This window comes from Mytilus edulis, chromosome 3 (genome assembly GCF_963676685.1).
Source record: "Mytilus edulis chromosome 3, xbMytEdul2.2, whole genome shotgun sequence".
In the NCBI taxonomy this organism is placed as follows: Eukaryota; Metazoa; Mollusca; class Bivalvia; order Mytilida; family Mytilidae; genus Mytilus; species Mytilus edulis.
The window spans coordinates 95,053,924-95,068,211 of NC_092346.1; positions in this window are offsets into that span (position 1 = coordinate 95,053,924).

Below are 14,288 nucleotides of genomic sequence, written 5' to 3' on the forward strand. Positions count from 1 at the left end.
CGTTATCAAGTGTCAAAACGAGGCGTTATAAATTCTGTTTGCTTGACTGCAGACTGATACAAAAAAAAAAAAAACTGAACATAACCGATGATATAACTATGTATTTATTTTTTGGTTCAAATAGTCTGGTCTTGGTTGCCGAGTGGTATAAGTAGTTCAACTACTGTAATCACTAGCCATTCCACACTAAGGTTGTGAGTATGAACCCCGCTTGTGCAGGTTCACTCGACTCAATCAAGCTTTAACTTTCTATGTGAATTGTTCTCCTTACTATACGATTCAAGCACCACTGATAGTAATGACCCCTGACGTCGATGAAACGCGCTTTTGTTGCATCATTTCATAAGTATGTTATCTTATTCGATTAAATCATGTCCGGTACATTAGCCCAATTGTTTATATTCTATAAATGAAAATTTCATCAGCGTGATATCCTTGTTGTTTAGAAGGGGAGAGAATGAGAAAGCTACATAATGAACAGGATATGAAAATGAAATCACCTTTTGTAACTCATATTGAAATATTTTATTGTATACATGATATATGTTTCATGAATATTGAAGCAAATTGTAGCAGACGTAGTTTTTACGTCATGATCTGTTTATTTATAAAAGTGCGTCAAATCTAAACAAAACCAACACAAAATAATTATAATACTAATAACAATTATAATAATTATAAGAATAATTGAACAAACATGTTTAGTATAATTAAAGCAAATGTGTTAATGCATATGCATATGTTGTAAACTAATAGATAAATCAGTACTTAAAATCCTAAACGGGGAATATAAATGTCGAAAATATCCCACACAGCCGTATGCTTTGACCCTTGAATACAATAGTAGTGCATTTTAACCTTCTGTTATAGGATATAATGTTTACGAAACTTCATAATTAAAGAGGCACATTTTTAGCCGCAAAGGAAATTCCTATGGAAATTTGCTTTGTTTATATTTACAGAAGTGCAACCTATCTAATCACTCAGTTTCATCTAAGTTTCATGGCACATGTTGAAATATTTAACCTGTCGTTCAAACTTTCCATCCATGAATTGTTCATTTAACATCTTCAACCACATCATCTCAATACCTTATAACATGAAAGCTCACCGTCATGCTGGATCTAGCCCATTGCCATGCACGCATGGATCGTCAGATGAACTTTTTACTTTATTCAGGCCTTTTTAACTTTTTTGTTAAATTTAGCTTCCTTCGCGAATCTTTTGCAGATGAAACCGGCGTCTGGTGTACAACATGTAAGTCTGGTATCTATGATGAGTGTATTCACTGTTATTAATGATAAACCGAATACATATACGTATGTTGTTTAATGAAAGTATTGTTTTCAGACATGCATTGTAACGAGCACACGGTACTATTATGTTATCGGGCCCCTATCGCTTTATTTGTCATTACTAGGGAAATTCTGGTTAGTTTCTTTTTCTCTGTTGAGAATAATGTGCATGTTTATTTGATTCAGTTCGCGACTAAGTAAGATTTTTGGAGATTACCATTTACATGTTTAAGTGATCATATGTTAAACACATTCCAATGTGAAAATAGTGGCCACGAAAATAATTTGGCTATTTGTAGTATTATCTATAATGTTAATAAGAATTCTGAGATCCAGATACTAATAAAAGCTCATTGATTAAATAATGTTCGAATATAGAAAATATTGTGATATTGTTTTATGATTTATTGTTAATAACAATTAATTTAACTATCCTGTTTTATTCGGTTCTATCTATTAACCACCCGAGAATAGTATCAGTGTTTACTTATATTGTGGTGTTCTGTGTTATAAAATGTGAAATTATTAAGCACACATGTGAGACTCCCTGTAAAATTTGTTTTGTTTGTGATTTCAATGTACACACAGGAACAATGACAGAAATAATAACTTAAATTCTTCCATGCGATCCTACGATTGTGATGATAGTCATAAAGCATTGCATTATCTATATTAATCAACATTAATAAGAGTGACTCTGGAACAATACATATAGCCCTGCTCTAAGTCAGTTGAGGACTACTTTATCATGAAAATGTTATAAACCTACATTGAACTAAATGTAGTTTAATTTAGAACAGAAAATAGGGATACAGTGAACAATGATATCATAATAAGAATCTTCTGTTAGTTATATATAGAAGATTCAATAGAATGGGAAGTATGATAAAAAAAAAGTTAAATCATAAATGGTGCGATAAGAAAGGCCTACACAAATTACATAACTATTAGTATTTATAATAAGTATAAAATAAAACACTATTTAGAAACTAATGAACTCGAAGGAATATGATTAATCTAAATATTGAAACAGATGTTTTTAAAGATGCTATCAGTTTTTTGAAAATTAAATTGCAATGTAGTGGGAATATTTCTATATATTTCTTTTATACGTCAATATCGTAAATATTTTTCTTTATCTGATACACACTTTTGTTATACATACTGACCAAGAACGGACATTTAAAAGTGCAATTTACAAGAAAGGAGTAGGTCCAGTAAGACTCCTTTTTGGCCCCAAAATATAGCAGGTTTACAAAAAGAGGGACGAAAGATACCAAAGGGACAGTCAAACTCATAAATCTAAAACAAACTGACAACTCCATGGCTAAAAATGAAAAAGACAAACAGAAAAACAATAGTACACACGACACAACATAGAAAACTAAAGAATAAACAACACGAACCCCACCAAAAACTAGGGGTGATCTCAGGTGCTCCGGAAGGGTAAGCAGATCCTGCTCCACATGTGGCACCCGTCGTGTTGCTTATGTGATTACAAATCCGGTAAATAGTCTAATTCGGTAGGTCATATTCATGAAAGGGAAGGGGATTGTAGTTACGACGTAAGGAACATATCCGATATCATTTGTGAAACGGTTATTCCATAACGGTCAACCAACTCGTGATGGCGTCCGTAAAATTTACGAAGGGATGATTTCAACTTCACTATTTGGAACAAAATTGTTAAAATGTAAACGTTTAGTTATTTATTGGACAGTAGAATGCTTCTGCTACATAAATATGGGCACACATATCGAGTACTAGCACCATAAAGTCATGCTAAATTACTGAAATCTTCACAATTCTAGCATTTTAGTTAAATTTTAGACGGTTTTCGTGTAAAACGAAAGTGGCCGCATTCGTGTTCATCGTTAATATTGAAATTTAAGTTGTATTTTACTAAATACATAACATATATAAAGGTTGAAGATGAACACGAATGCGGTCACGGTCATTTTTGACAAAAACCAACCGAAAAGTGACATTTTTCGGCATATTTGATAGATTTTTCATATTTGAGCTTGAATCGGATCGTTTTTAATGACTAAATCAGTTAAAATTTTTCACATAAACTGATTGATTCAAATGAAATAGACACTTAAGTGTTTAAAAAGTGGTAAAAATCTTTCGTCAGATGAACCTGAAATTTGAGGCCAAAATCGGTCCTTACCGAACCTACTCCTTTGCACAATGTTTGAAATTAAAATGACAAGGTCAATTTCTTACAGACCCTGTTGTAAATGCGTCATTGCAAAAGTCATGGTACCCTAAAAACCGTGATTTAAAACTTTGTAACTAAACATTTAAATAACTAGGACGTTAAACCGGGCAGAAGTATACAACTTGCACTTACAGCAACTTTTAAAAGTGGTATACTTCACTCTAAAATACAATAATGGTATGCACAGATTATACTTTTGAATCATACTAGTTTCCCTTTCCCTGACCATAAACTTCTAAATATTATCGTAGCTTGATAAATATAATTAATGTGCCATTACCTAGAGAAACTACACTACCAAGTAGAAACAGGAAAACACAAAGATACCAGTTGTGTCAAACTAAATGTTGACCAGGATCAGGATTACACATGTGAAAATGAGAACTAGTGCTAAAAAACAAACGATAGATTGTGTTCTACGTGACACAAGGATTCTCAGCTTCAATACAGCAAAGTTTATATTTGAAGAATGGTCTGCTCCGTTTATTACAACTTGTGAGTTCTTTTTATTTGAAATCAGAGGATTATGTAAAATAAGAGGTAATTGATCGCGATAAGATGACGTCTTACAATTTGTCAATGAAGACATTATAATAACAGTTCATTTCAAAGTTTATATTGATATTTATAGAATAAATAATCTTAGATTTAAATGTTAGAAAAATATTTTACAAGTGACCAAGCAACACATTAATCTACGAATGTGCGTAGCGCATGAGTTAGTTATCAGGGATGTTCGGTCAATAGTTGAATATTTGTTGATATTTCAATTCTTGAATTCGTCATTAGTTTTATTAAATAAATCAAAAACCAAAATATGTTGAAATACAGTAGACAATGGATGGAAATGTGGGTTTTTTTCTACGTGTGTCAACTCGTTTTGAGGCAATTACATCGACAATTTAAAAAAGAAGATGTTGAACGATTGCTTATAAGACAACTTTTCACAATAGACCAAATGACAAAGAAATTAAACTATTATAGGTCATCGTATGTTTTGGCAACACACATTGTTGCAGGATGTCAGAACAGAAATGGAAATTATCGGAATTATTTCACATGTAAAATTATCGGTTCTTATTTCAATGGCAATCAATTTTATAGAAATAATAACAATTCACATCATGTCGGAATACATTTGCAATTAAAAGAATTACAAGTTTCAAGCTTGCAAAACAGTAGCAATTTGTCACGTTATTTTTTAACATGCTCCCCGAGATAAGGTTTAATATTTTAAACCTTGAATATCATTAGGGCAGCCAATCTGAAATCCTTGGACAGACATTTCAATTCTTTTTGTTTTGTGTTCAACAAAAGAAGGACGAAAGATACCAAAGGGACAGTCAAACTCATAAATCGAAAATAAACTGACAACGCCTTGGCTAAAAATGAAAAAGACAAACAGACAAACAATAGTACACATGACACAACATAGAAAACTAAAGAATAAACAACACGAACCCCACCAAAAACTAGGGGTGATCTCAGGTGCTCCGGAAGGATAAGCAGATCCTGCCCCACATGTGGCAACCGTCGTGTTGCTTATGTGATAACAAATCCTGTAAATAGTCTAATTCGGTAGGTCACATTGATGAAAGGGAAGGGGATTGTAGTTACGACGTAAGGAACATATCCGATATCATTTGTGAAACGGTTATTCCATAACGGTCAACCAATTCGTGATGGCGTCTGTAAAATTTACGAAGGGATGATTTCAACTTCACCATTTGGAACTTTTTGTTTAATAGCTTCCTTGTGAGCAGCAACCCTCTATCAAGAAAATCATGATAGGAAATGCAAGCACGGGAATATCGTATCAATTGGGAGATATATACCCCGTATGCAGGTGTAGAATTGATGGAAGAAAATACAGTCATTATCTTAAATCCAAATGTCCTTATGAAGTAACTTAGGATTGACAGATCTTGTTATCTTTTACTGAACGATGAAATTTATGTGTAGCATGAAACTAAAACTTTATTGACTAGAAATTAATTAAGACTATATAATTTAAAATGAATCTGTTGTTTAAAATATCTGCTTCCAAACTGACAAGAATTCCAGAAGCTTTGAAGAAATAAGTTGTTCGTCTTTTAGGAGACGAGCACATATAAGGGAGTTTAAAGAAGATAAAGAGATAATTTTCTATTTACGGGAGGGTTCAACAAATTTGGGATGATCTATGAAGAAAAACGCAAAAACAACAAAGAGATAGACATAGAAAAACTGGAGGAAGGACAGAGTAACAAGGAAAACAAGGAACCAGTATCAGATGTATCAATAACATATACGGTTTCAATTTTTTTGCAAAAGACGCGGATGTCAACAGTCAATGTATCTTCAGTGATGATCATGGCCAAACTATTTGCAAATTCAAAGCTTATTAAAAGTCAAAGAGCTACAAACCAAAAAGTACAAAAAAGTAGCCAAAGTTTGGCCAACACAAACTTAAAATAGGGTATTGTAAATTTTTTTTTATCATTGATGACTAGTATATCAAATCTTCCAGTTTCTTTGAAAACAATATGTGTCTATGAATTGTCTGAAATATTAGCTGGTTTATAGTTGTTCTGTGTATACAATTAAGAGATAACCTTCTCCTTCTCCACAACGATATTGATTTTTAGAATCAGTATAAAAGAGAGAATAACGATCACCAATGGTTTTTTGGTTGGGTTTGTTCTTGCTCAGTCTTTGGATTTCTATGCTATGTATTTCTACTGTTGGTATGAGTGGAAATGATACAACCCTCCGTCAAAGTACAAATGTATTGAAAGTAAACAATTATAGATCAGAGTAAGTCCTTAAACACGACGCCATGTCTTATACCGAACAGCAAACTATGCAGGGCCAAAAATTACTAGTGTAAAGCAATTCAAACAGGAAAAGCCAAATGACAAATCTATATAAAATCAAGAAACATTCATAAAACACTAGCAAACGACAATCACTGAACAACAGGCTCCAGACAGGTATATACAAATGCAGCGGGTATAAAGGTTTTAACATCCGCCCACCCTCACTTTAACACGCGCTGGTAATGTAACATTTCAACAACAAAACACACTATAAAGTATCAAATATCAATCAATCAGTCTACTAATCGTTTTTTCCCGCCATAGCATTGTAATTATCTTTTCTACTTCTAGGTTAGGTATCTTTATAATCTTAATCTTAAGAAGATAATAACATTGTATTTATAAATTCTTCAAATCTATATTCACAGTAATTTTAAGCAAACTTTCTTAAATTGTTCAAATATATCCACGAAAATAGTTAATTTTTTTTCAATCTTTGATTTTTTCTGAATATTTTGCCATCAAATTCTTTTCCGGAACTATTAATATTACAATCCGCTCAGAGGCTTTCAAGACAGTTATATTGAAATATTTAATGGTACTGAGTTACCAGTTCTTATGACTCTTATGATCGAAATATCATAGGGCTATTGACAAAACACTATACATACAAAATGCTGAGTTATAAAGAAAATGTGTCCTAATTTTGATTACATATACTGTTTATCGTTGAAAGGAAAAATTCCTTCTACGCTATAACAATTCTTCCCTGATGGAAAGGATGTCATTAAATTAGATTAAAATGATGAATAGTCCCAAGCGATGGACAAAATATAACGCCAAAAATACAATTAACAAAGGAAAACAATCAAAGGCTTGGAATTAAGTAGACAGTAAATACTAGAAATGAAACCGAAATAGACGACCTTGAATATAAAGTAGAGTTGGTAATGAGCTAACACAAGAATGTTGTAACATTGGGAATTAGTCAACACGATTCCAAACGTATTAATATTAATAAAGATAAATCAAAACAGTATATTAAATAAGGTTACTAAGTTTAATATTCTCCTTTTTGTTTATTCATTTTTATCAAGAATTTCTCAGAACCCTTTAATTTCACTCCATATGGTTGTATAATAAAACTTGACAACTGTGTTATTAGAAACTGCGAAATCTGCCTTCTTAGGTCTATAAAATGAAGAAAACATGATACATGTTTGTTGTTGAACCTCTGCTGGCGATTGAGTTGCAACTTAAGAGAATTCGCTCATAGCTTGCTATACAGTGAATCATCTAGAAAATACGCACAAAGTGTAATATGTAATTCACCGAAAAGATATGATTGGCGCCAAAAAGTTTTTTTTTCTGTATTAACCTGAAATAAGAAATATTGATAAATATTGAGATCGAGTTTTTTTTTATAAAGATGTTCCAGACCATATGAGTATTTGAACCGTACGCCGTCTGTCTAGATTTAAGTTGGTCAAGTTTATTGGATACAAATATAAATTACAGATCAACATAACTGAAATCTTAAAATATTACAAAAAGTGCAATTGCAATTGAAACACAAGCTTAGAATTTTAACTATTAAAACTAGAGGCTCTCAAGAGTCTGTGTAGCTTACCTGTATTGTCTGATGCTTTGCAATTGGAAATCATGTTAAATAAGGTTAATTTAAGATTGTAATACATGTCTGTCTACAATCAACCCATATGGTCCAAACACATGTGTATGCCGAGCCGTTACTAGACCGTACGAGTATCTTCAAACGATCCGACCGTACGCGTAAGTCAGCCATCCCAATCGGATTTTTTTTTATAGATGATTCACAGGACAATTAAATGGAATAGGTTGGTCCCATTAGTTAAGAGATAGAAGCGCTTTCGTTTGATATTAATATAAATGAGCGTGAAATAAAGCATAAATGATCAATGTTTAAAAGAATAAGAAAAACAAGGTGACCTAAATTCATCAAATACGGTTCACTGTTCAGAAAACTGCATAGGTATCCTGGTGAATGTCAACATAAAGAGGAATGTAAGACGAGGCGATACTACCAAGGGGGATACATTTACATGGTTTAAGAGATGACGATTTATTGACAGTCAAAAATGAAAAGAAATCGAAAAGATTTATCAAATCTATGAGTAAGATATATTAGCCAAAGTGAAAACAACTGAAATTGTGCGTCAAATTGAGATTGGCAATACATTTGCAATGATGACCTGTATTCTTTAGGAATTTCTCTTCTTTCTAAACGTATCTGACAAAAAAACATGAAATATGTTTATACAAATTGCAAGACGGGCAGTATGGTTATGTCTATGTTAACTTTGAAACTGTACATAATTTCATCTAAATAAATAGAAATATGAACTTTGCGGCAAACAAATCTAGCAACGCCATAAAACGTGACGTCTTTATATGACGTTCATTTTATCAAGTATATTTCTTTAAAAAAAGATTTAAAATAGTTTTGAATTTGGTGTTATTTTCGAAGCGTTACAATTTTATTAATATAGAATTGTGTTTTGATGGTGTAATTATTGTCTTTTCTTCTTCTTTTTTTTTTTTAAATCAAAACAGTGTATGAAACTTCAAATTAAAAATAAAAAATATATATATATATGTTTTTTATAACTAAATGGCTAGTTTTTATTTTCTACATATACTTTTTTTTCAAGAAAATTCTATAATTTTGTCCAAATTTAGAAGAAGCTAACTTTTTTTAATTGCTTGCTTCTAGCAAACAATTTGCCATCATGTTTCCGTATACAGCGTGACCTTTCTCGTAAACAGTCGGTGATCTCAATACGCAAGTGCGAATGGAAAACCAAACGTAAACATCGCTCTGTCATAAAGATAAACTACTCGTATATCTTATTGTACCTTTTATACATGTGCTTACCTGAATATCTATGCTTATTTGTTGAATGTTTACAACAATCGTTAAACTTCGGCTTCAAAACACGACCATTAATTAGTTGCAATATTTTCACAACAACACTGACCGATTGAAATAATTTTTGACGATTATACGAAATTGATGCGAAAAAGTGATAAAATTGTGACATGAGATTAAGTTTATGATATGTGTATGCATTGGTTCAAGAATTGGATTAACATTTTTTTCACCGGTCACTCGTTTCATATGACTTTAATCATGTTCATATACTTATTGTTTACTAAAAGACATCCAAATGAAAGGGAGTTCGTACGACTTTCAAGAAGCAAATTCACTGGAAAATCATTTTGCATAAACAAATGGGAAATTGCTACAACAAATACAATAACAGACAAATCCCACAAAGGCATTGTAAAATCCTCATGATAAATTAAATCTCAAGTTCATGCTTATAAAGTGTAAACATCCTGATGTTTCTAATCCTACTAATGCCTTATATATATGTATACATGGAAATAAAAAATAAATAATAAGATTACCTACTAAATTCAGTTTGTAGACATCAACAAAGTTTAGAGAACTAATTAAAATTATGTAAACTGCTTTAGGTGAAGCTATACCATTCATACATATTCTATTCCACGAAAATATATTGATATATTGAGAGAGATACAACAGTATTCAAACAAACACAATTAAATATGTATTAGACAATATCTGAAAAAGTCTAATTTTTGGCAATACGATAAAACTAAACAAAAATGTCTTTAGACCCGGTATTTTAAAATAGCACAAATCAAAGAACACACATTGAGGATTCTGTAATTCAAACAATTCTTAAATGTGGTAACAATGGCAATTTTAAAAATAGTACAAATAAAATCCAGTTCTTTCCTGTTACCAAAGTGAATCAATATAAAAAAAGTTTCTAATGGGAATAAGGAATAAGTTTAAGACACTATTTGTGGTTTACTAGTATATCCTGCGATAGTTTATCAAATGCCAATTATTGATTTTAGCATTTGCAATACAAAAGTTTTAGAAATATACTTAAATATAGTCAGATATGTCGGTAACATGAAAAAATCTTGAGTAAAAGGACAACGGTAACAGGATAAAGTTGGTATGGCGTTCATTATCACCGAACTACTATATATTTTGTTAAGGGCCAGCTGAAGGACGCCTCCGGTAGCGGGAATTTCTCGTTACATTGAAGACCTGTTGGTGACCTTCTGTTGTTGTCTGCTCTATGGTCGGGTTGTTGTCTCTTTGGCACATTCCCCATTTCCATTATCAATTTTAACAGAAATGATTTTTTTCTCAAAAAAATGCTTTATTTTATAGTTTAAGAAAAATACATCATTTCAGATTGGTCACAATTGGAAGATAACAGCAATCAATGTCATTTATCCTTTGGAACTGTATTTGCAAAATGAAAAATCTGCCTAGGTAATGAAATATTCTAAAATAAATTCCTTTCTGTTACTATCTACTATACTAGAATTGCACAATGTTCTCTGCTGTTATCAAAAGCAAAAAACCTATTTTTTCTTTCAATATACTGTATATTATTTTGAAACTTATTTAAAATGGTGATGATAACTTATATAGATTGACCTTTTGATTCATCAGTGAAATTGTCTTGAAATCCTTCGTGTTACTGATTATGGTTATGCTGTTACTTTTTATCAGGTAACATGACAGAACATAACAGAAAGGAATTACGCAGTACTTTTTGTTCATTTACTGGAATTGTGTAGAAGTTTACTTCCATCTACATATCAATTTGATAAGATACTATAAAAACACATGTACTGTTATAGTACTGACAATGAAATATTCTCAGAAGATAAACAAAAAGGCTGAACCAGGAGAGAACAACAAAATCATTTTTCTCTAACTTCATAATTTTGGGGAGTTCAGATTTTTCGAACTGGCTCCTATTCATCTAAACATATGGAGTCATACATTCAGGAAATGCTGATATTCATGTTGCATTACAAGAAATTAATTTTTGGTCTTTTAAACGTGTCCACAGGTGAAAAAAACAGCGGTAACAGGAGGGAAATTATCCCTGGGGACAACATTTAAGAGACCTTTAAAAATGCAAATTTTCATACATGCTTTAGTTATAACAAAATCAGACCAGTAATGGAGAAGTTTTATATATAATCTATCAGATTTGTGAAAATCGAAAGGCTGTTTACTTAATTTAGATATTCTTTGAATGATTTTATTTTCAGAAAATAACAGGGGACAACATAATTTTTTGGGGATTGACCATTTAAATCATAATATTTAATTAGAAGAAATATTAAAAAGAATGTTTAATTGGGTGCAGTTGGCGCATTATATACTCTAGCTAATACTTAACTTAAAATTTTCCAAAAAGATTCCTGAATAATAAAAAAAGTTGCTGGTGAAAGATGGGACATGGAAATTAGACTTTTTCAGATATTGTCTCATATAATATTATTTAAACGAAACGTACAAAAAGGTTCATCTTGTATTGTTTTGAATGCTGGCTACCGTGGTCTAATGACAATTTGCTGACCACAAACTGGAATGGGAGCACTATAAAGTTTACAAGAAATCTCCGCTATGATTTAAATTTGTACAAACGAATGACCGCAAAACATTCACAAGAACAAACAGAAAAAAAAAAATGAAGTCATGCTCATTAAGTGCTAATAATGCTGAAAGTTAAATAAAATGTCCGCTTAATGTTTACTAGTATTTAGTGTAATTTAATCTGACAGTTAATTTCAGGTTTTATCTATTCTAATAGAGAATAAGTGTTTGCGGAAATTTGAGTGAAATGAAATCTTTGATGAAATAAGTTGTTACTATTGTTTGTGCTAGTCGGGTTCTAGAAAAGAAGATTGCTTCCTTATCAGTGTGGTCATTATAATTTTTAAGGTTTCAATCATATCTACTTGTATCTACTGGTATCCTATTATATGATAATGTAGGTAATCCTATCCTTATATATGTAAAACCAGGTCAAGAATATGGCAGTTGTTATCAAATAGTTCATTTCTATCAATGTTGCATTGCCGTGTGTTTTATTGCACCTCCCTCAATGTGTCTGTTCTGTCGTTGTTTCCTCTTGAAGTTGATGCGTTTCCCTCGGTTTTAGTTTGTAAATAGTTATCAAAAGTACCAGGATTATAATTTTAAACGCCAGACGCGCGTTTCGTCTACATAAGACTCATCAGTGACGCTCAGATAAAAATAGTTCAAAAAGCCAAATAAGTACAAAGTTGAAGAGCATTAGGACCCAAAATTCCAAAAAGTTGTGCCAAATACGGCTAAGGTAATCTACTCCTGGGGTAAGAAAATCCTTAGTTTTTTGAAAAATTGAAAGTTTTGTAAACAGAAAATTTCTAAAAATGACCATATAATTGATATTCATGTCAACACCGAAGTGCTGACTACTGGGCTGGTTATACCCTCGGGGACGAAACATCCACCAGCAGTGGTATCGACCCAGTGTAACACGGATTTGTTCTTTATCAATCGATTTATGACTTTTGAACAGCGATATACTACTGTTGCCTTTATTTAATTGATGCTAGACTTTCCTACCGTGGCAGGCCTTACCTATAACGATGTTTAATTACTTAAATCATTCATGCATATTATCGTTACCTTTTATTATGTTATTTAATTATTTATTGATAATTATTACTTTCAGAACAAGGTTTTTCTATCCGGAGACAATATCCTTCAGAAACAAGTCTTGTCTATTTCTCAGATTATTATTATTATTTTATTATTATTAAGTTTCCTTTTTCTATTTTAAGAACAAGGGTTCCTTATCCTTTTGTCATACAATTCACGGTCCAGTGATTAAAACAAGGCTTCCCTATTTCATTAGATCTCAGATAAAGATGCACTTTACTTTTACGATACTTAACTTTTTCGTAGGACAACGCTTTCCTATCCTTACAAATTTTATAGCAATAACATTTGATATGAAAAAGGCTTCCTTGTTTTCCTGATTTCTGTTCCTCTAATTCGGTGCAACCATTTTTAACTCAATTTTACAGGACTTCCCTGTCTCATTCATCTCCGGTTATAATATAGGGCTTCCTTATTTGTATTATGTTTTTTCTTCCTTGTTTTCTAGACTTCTCTGTCTCGATCTATGATTGAAAAGGGCTTCCCTATCCAACCATGCATAGTCTTCGTCTAAATCAAATTGTTGAGGAATATAGATTATCGATCAGGGGCCGGTAACAAGAACCATTCTTATGTCTTACGAACGTCTAAAGGGCGTCTTAAGATTTAAGCATGTAACAAGACCCAACCTCAGACCTATCTTAGAATGATTGACAGCCCTTAATGTTTTGAAAAAGTGCATGATTTAAGAACGATTCTTACATCTACCTTAAGGCGATCTTACTAATTCCGGTAAAACAAAATCGTTCATAATTTTGGTCAGTTATTAAGTGTTTTTAAAACAAACTTAGCAACTTAGGGGTGTACCAAGAACAATTCGCAATAGCTTCACTTGATATGTTTTGTAAGAGTGGTCCCGACTACTCTTATCTGTACATTCACTTGTTAATAATAGAACAAGTTGCTTAAAAAAAGTAAATACGAGAACCTTAGAACTTTTTTATTCTAATTATTAATTCATCTGAATAGGGAATTATATATCAGTGTTTTCTTGGCCATGTGTGTAGGGGATGATAGTTTATCTTTATTGTAAATCATTACAATTTTGGCTTGTTGAGAGACGTGTTAGATATAAAGCAAGGAGAAATTTGTGACCTTTTTCAATTTTAAACAAAGAGATCCAAATGGTGAAGTTTAAATCATCACTTCTTAAATTTTACGGAAGCAATCAAGAGTTAATTGACCATGGAATATCCGTTATACAGATACAGATATGTTCATTATGTCGTAACTACAGTTCCATTCCCTTTTCACGAATCTGACCTAACGAATTAGACTATTTAACGGTTTCGTATTATAATGAGCAACACGATGGGCGCCACACGTGGAGCAGGATCTGCTTACCCTTCCGGATCATCTGAAATCATCCCCAGTTT